Below are 6,055 nucleotides of genomic sequence, written 5' to 3' on the forward strand. Positions count from 1 at the left end.
GGCGGCCCGGCCGCGCCCGGCGCGCTCGGCGGGAGGAAGCGCGGCCCTGGCCCTGCCCGCCGGGGCTGCCGGGGCTCAGGGCCTGCCCGGAGCTCGGCCCCGGCCGCTGGGACAAAGGCTGGGCTGGACGCGGCTCCGGCCTCTCCCGGCCGGGGACGGTTTTGCGGCCGCTCCGGGTGACCGGTGCAGGCCGCGGCTGCAGCAGCATCCCTGGGGGCCCCGGCCGGAGCGAAGTGCGCCGGGAGCGGCCCATGCCCGCAGGGGCCCCGCGGTGCGGCCGGGGAGCGGCGGCGGCCGGGCCGGGGCTGCGGCACGACGGCACTGCCCCGGCCAGCCGCGGGCTCCCCCGGTCCTCCGCCTCCGGTATATGCTTTTCTCAAGACAAACGTTTCAGTAAAATCAGTTCAACGCGAACTTGCGGTTCAGTTTCGTTCCGTTCCGTTCCGATGGAAATTTACAGTGCTGCAGCGGGTCGTGTTGGTTCCCACCGGCACTTGTTGATGGTTGAGCAGCCTTGCAAAAACGGTGGATATTTGTTTTTCAGAAAGGCCTCAGCAAACCCTTTGAGTTTCTCTTTTAAAGTTAGACCACTGAAAAATACTCTTTGGTTGAGCAACATTTTAGGCCTTATTAGGCTGAGGTGGCACAGTGCTGGTTTGTTTTTTTTTTTTAAGTTAAATACAGGGATGGTAATATTAAAGAAGCAGTTTGCCTTGTTTTGGGAGCAGGAAAAAGGAAAGGTTGCTCTCTCTGTGACAGAAGTGCAGGTACTGTCAGGAAATAATGTTTGTCACGTTTATTTGCTCTATTCTGTGTTCTGCCCTCCTGGTATGGACTGTGCTGAGACTGGTGGGGACTTCTTTGGGCAAAGAACTGATGGTTAAACTGAAGAATTTGGTATACTTGGAGTAAAAAGGTGAATTTTGGCTCCTTGTAGCTTCTACCTCATGAAGGATTACGTTTTGGGCCTTGTCAAGGTAGTATTATCCATCTTTCAAAAACCAGAGTCCCAGACCTTGTGAATGAAATGCATGGGTTAAAAGCTTGACCATGATATGCCAAAGCAGTACTGATTAAATAAGAACTAGCCTTGTAGTCCAGTTACAACCCTCGATGTTGCCCCTTGTATTTCCACCTGACCCATTTTTCATATTTGAGTCGTTCCTCTGAATCACCTGTGTCTCCAAGGCTGAGAGTTGGTTTTGCACCCTGGCACCTGTGATGCCCTGTGAGCTCGTGGTGATGTAGCATCTGCACGCTCTCTCCAGTGGAGGAAGGGCAGTTGGTTCTGCTGTAGGTGGTTTAAAGTGGCTGTTTAAATATGGATTCAGGACTATGGGCCAGTGTGATGATGCCCAAATGCCGGTGGTTTTTCCTAAGGTAACAGATGAGTGTTTAGGTGTCCCAGGAGGAGTTGCGTGTGGGATCCTGGATGGGCTCTGGAGCAGCAGATTGCTGTGGCTGTGATGGTTCCTGGAACCTGCAAGAAACTCTGTCCCAGAAGGACCAGTGCTGCCACACCACCTGCATGGGCTCTGGGTGTGGTGGGAAGGGGCTGGACGTGGCTGCAGGTGGTGTGCAGGCTGCTGGGGCAGATCTGGCTGCTCTCCAAGATGCACAGTGGCCTTGCCCACAACATGTGTTCCTGCTGATGCCAAGGCAAGCTGAGTTGAACAAAGAAAACCTGACAAAAGTGGCGAGTGTTTCAAAGTTGGGGATGCCCAGCTTGTGGTGGGGCTGGGCAGGCATTGGAGCAAGGGAGGTGCAGGAATTCATTGCTAGGTGGGGAGAAGAGTAGGTGGGACTGCGTCGGTGTTGATTTAATTGGCTTAAACAGCATGACAAGGTGGAGCAGGGAAGTCATTAAGCTGGAAAAAAGTAATTATATTAAAAAAAAAAGTTCTGCTCAGTTAATTTTCAGCCAGAAACGCTCTGACCTGGGTTGTGCAACTGCTGCTGTGACGGAGGTGGCAGTGGGAGAGGATGGAACTCTCATGCCAAGGGACTGTGACAGTGCTCCCCTGGACAGCAGTCTGTTGCTTTTGGAGACCCTGCCCGGAGGCCATGCACTTGGGCAAGCTCACCTGGGGAGAGAGTCCCTTGCAGGGGATTTCTGTTTTGGTGTCAAGGCCAGCAGTTTTATAAGGAGTATCAGCTGTCACAGCATTCATCAGGGTCTGGGGATACGGCAGAGTCGTGAGGATGGTGGTACAGGGGAGAAGTCTTCAGAGAAATTGAGGCCCATCACATTGATGTCTGGGGCAAGGGTAGCACATCCAGAAAGTCTCTGCAAGCCATCCAGTTTTGGTTTTCATTCTGTATCCTACGCCATTTTTGATACACACAGGCTAAAGTCCTGCAGGTGACAGTACAGAGGTGAAGGGACACTGCCCTGTCCATGTGCTGGGCTCACTGTGCAGCCATGACCCTCAAGCCTGGTGGTCAAGCAAGGGGTTGCTTCAGGCCTTCTCACCTTATTGTTCTGCGTTGCCCCAGCTTCAAGCTCATGTCTTCTTTTGGCTGCCTGGGTCAGCTGCCCATGCCAAAGGACCTGGAGCTTCACTTCTTCCCAAAGAGTCTCCTGGCCAGTGCAGTTCATGGTGCTGTGTTCAAGGTAAAGCTTGGAAACAAAGGAGAGCTGGGCTTCTGAGTATTAAAATAGATCCTATTCTATAACTTCTTAAATGTCTGCTGCATGCACACTGAAGTGTGTCCAGATGTTGGTGACTGCTGGCCTGAAGAGTTGTTGTCCTTCTTACTCATGTGTAATGTTAAAGTTCAGGAACAATCTTGAATATTTAGTGTCCTGGATGTTTTGTGGAGGAAACAGATTCTGCGGGAAGTAGGATACCTTTGACAGTGATTTAAGGGAAAAACAGCACCGAAATGGTAATTGGAGCAATTTTGTGTTTCTCTCATTGCCAAAATTAGTAATAGTCATTACTGCTACCATTATTCAGAAGATGATCATTTGAAGAATTGTGGTATGAAATCTAGAAATGTAGTTAATTCTAAGGCATAGGGAGAATTTTAATTCTAATTACAACCTGTGGAGTCACTCATCCTAACTACAGTGCCAGACAGGAACTGGAACCGCTTATAACTGATTGTTATGGAATCAGCTCAGCTGCATTGGGCATTCAGGAAGACTGGAGGCAACTGGGACTTTTCCAAATACTCACTGCCTGGTGTGCTCTGGTGTCTTTAAAAGGCAGACAGAGCTACTGTATATGTCTTCTCAGAGTGTACATGATGGCTCAGATATGCTGGGTGGGATTTCCTGACCAGTTCAACCAGAATTTGGGATTCTCAGTTCCCTTTGCATGTGTGTGTGGTCCTGTTTGCTCCCTCACTGATGTCTTTGCCCTCTTCACCCAACTCCAGCTATTTTAGCAAAAATCAGAGGAGGTTTGTCTCTTGTGAGAGTCCTTTGTGGGTATGAGGCAAGGAGCCAGGGCAGGGAGGTTGTTAAGAGGTGTCAGAGTGCATGAGGAGATGAACTAGAGTCCCTATCTCACCCTTGGGTGCCATTCATGACATCAGTGGCTCACTGAAGTTGGGTGATCAGTTCCTATTTACAAGGAAACTCTGTTCTGTACCTCTCTCTTTCTGGCAGAAAAGAGCTGCTGGGAGGCTTTCTGAGAGGTCAGGAGTTGTTCTTGTTTGGCTAGTGACAGAATTGGTGAATACTGCGATGAACTGTGTCAGTCACTGCGGTCAGGTGAATTTGGTGTGTGTGTGTGTAATGTACATTGTGTGAGTGGGGTAATCGTGGCTCCTGCACACAGCACTGGCAGAAGCAGAATATTGCTTGAAACCATTTGTGGGCATCACTGCGACCAGAGTGATCCTCAGTATGGGAATTCAGTAAGAGATGCCATGATTCCTGTGTCCTCCTCTGTTGCTTGCTGCCTTGGTGAGTGCATGCAGTGACTGGAGCTGCTCCCTTCCCCACCAGGAAGGTGCTCCTGGTCCCAGGTCTGGCAGGAGGAGAGGAATGAGATGTTGGATCTGCTGGAACAAGTGAGCACTGTCAAAAGGCAGGTGGGGAGGACTTACCTCTCTGAGCAGAGAGGCACGGTGGGCAGAGAAAGTGACTTAGCAGTGTCAACATGGCAGCTTGCTTAGGGAACCTCAGGGGAATTTGGGTAACAAGAGCCAGTGGGGAGATGCTGGAGTTGTGAAGGAGCAGCAAGTGAGCAGCAGTTTAGCTATGAAGCAGTGTATGAATGGCCAGGTAAATTAAACATATGATGTAGGTATGAGAACAAGGAAGATAGAAAAGAACAAGATAAGAGGGTACAGGAGGGGAGAATCAATGCCTGTCCTCAGTAGGTAATAAAATGAGTGTTCTCTGTCCCTGTGTATTTAATTGCCCATTCCTACATAGGCCAGGTGAGCAGCTGGGAACTGATTGAATACCGTCAGAAGGTGCCTGCACTTCCACTTGCCTTCGGTGGAATTACCAAACCTGTGTGCGTTAGCAGACAGCACTGATGGAGGCTGACTCTGGCAGATTGATGGGTGTATGTCTGCTTGGACATACTTGCATTTGTTAAGAAAGATAAAAGTTTTGTGGTGAGCAAACCAGTGTATTTTAATTCATTTGTGCCTCCAGTTTATTCCTGTATGGGCCCTATAGCCATGTCTGCTTTGTGTTTGAGTCTTGTCATACACTTGTGTGTGTAGGGTTGTATTGGTATGTGAGCACAGGGTTTTGCGTTTTGGCTTTCTATTTTGATTTACTTATAATCACCTGCTGTTTTTGATCTGTCTGTTTTCCTGGTAAAGGAGCAGCCCAAAAGTACTAGTCTCCTCAAGTGCTGGGAGCCTTTTCAGTTATTTTATGCTGATTTGAGGAAGCCAAGAGGTGTGGAAGTCACACTGTCACCCATCAAAATGAGGGTTATCCTGCAAGAGAAAGATGAGTTTTGTGAGGAAGCAAAAAAAGCCAAAATGTGTACTTTCCCAACTTCATGTTTTTGAGGACTCCCTGAAATTAAATTTGTGCATATGCAGTGAAGCATTGCTTAAAGGATTCTTGTGTAACCATATCAAGCTCTGCATGTATCAAACACACATAAACAGCTTTTTAGCATCATGCTTTGAAATTGGATGTCTTCTGTTGGATTCAGGTTTGATAAGATTTTATGTGAAAGAAAATGTGGAGGTCTGCTTCCCGGTGGAGGAAGCAGGCTACTTGTTGTAGCCTGTGGAGACTGGAAAGGAAAACTGCAAGGGGAAGAAACTGTGCAGGGTGTTTGTGTAGTGCTCTGCCCTGTGGGTAGGAACTGGCAACAAATACCCATCCAGGCTTCACTGAAGTGACATTTATAAAGACGATATAAAAATCTCTGAATGGATGTGATGCTTCTGGCATCCTCTCAAAGGCTGGAGTGCACTGATCTGGACCAGCATTGGAAAGGTGCTGGTGATGTTCCCAGCTCTCATGTACCTCATTTAAAGTGGGCTTCATTGAATTCAAATGCCTCTTAGATGTGGATGTGTGTCTTGCCCTTCTTCCTTGTACTACGACAGCAGCATCCACTCAGGAAGGTGGGGATTGCTGTGCTGCAGCAGCAGGGTGAGGAAAAGCTGCCTGGTACTGGCAGTTGAACCTTTTCATTGTAGTTCAAGAGGTATCACCTTGGCATATAGGCTTTTTCGTGGATATTCTGGTCCGGGTGGATTATTATTGTACAATGTTGTCTGCTGGCTTTGGAGAGATGAACAAATATTTTGGGGATTCCTTTGTTGATCCTGGTCATTTATGGTTGCTGGGCTGTAGCATCTCTTTTGGAATGAGAAACTGAGTCCCTCTGATGACACTAATTCAAAAGAATCAGTGTCTTTAAGTCTTACTTGCCTAGGAGTAAGTGCATTTTTAAGCTGTTTGTACATTGGTTTGGTTGGTTTTTGGTTCTCCCTGTGCAGTTCTGCTGCTGCTCCCTTGGCCAATGCCTTCAGTAATGTGAATCTTCCACTGTGTTTTTCCAGGCTGCTGGTGTTTTTTGTGAAGGGCTTTTGTCTGTCTTGTGGGTACTCAGGTTTCTTT

Source organism: Corvus kubaryi, unplaced genomic scaffold (genome assembly GCF_017639235.1).
Source record: "Corvus kubaryi isolate FWS band 111438036 unplaced genomic scaffold, C.kubaryi_AGA036_p1.0 37187, whole genome shotgun sequence".
NCBI lineage: Eukaryota > Metazoa > Chordata > Aves > Passeriformes > Corvidae > Corvus > Corvus kubaryi.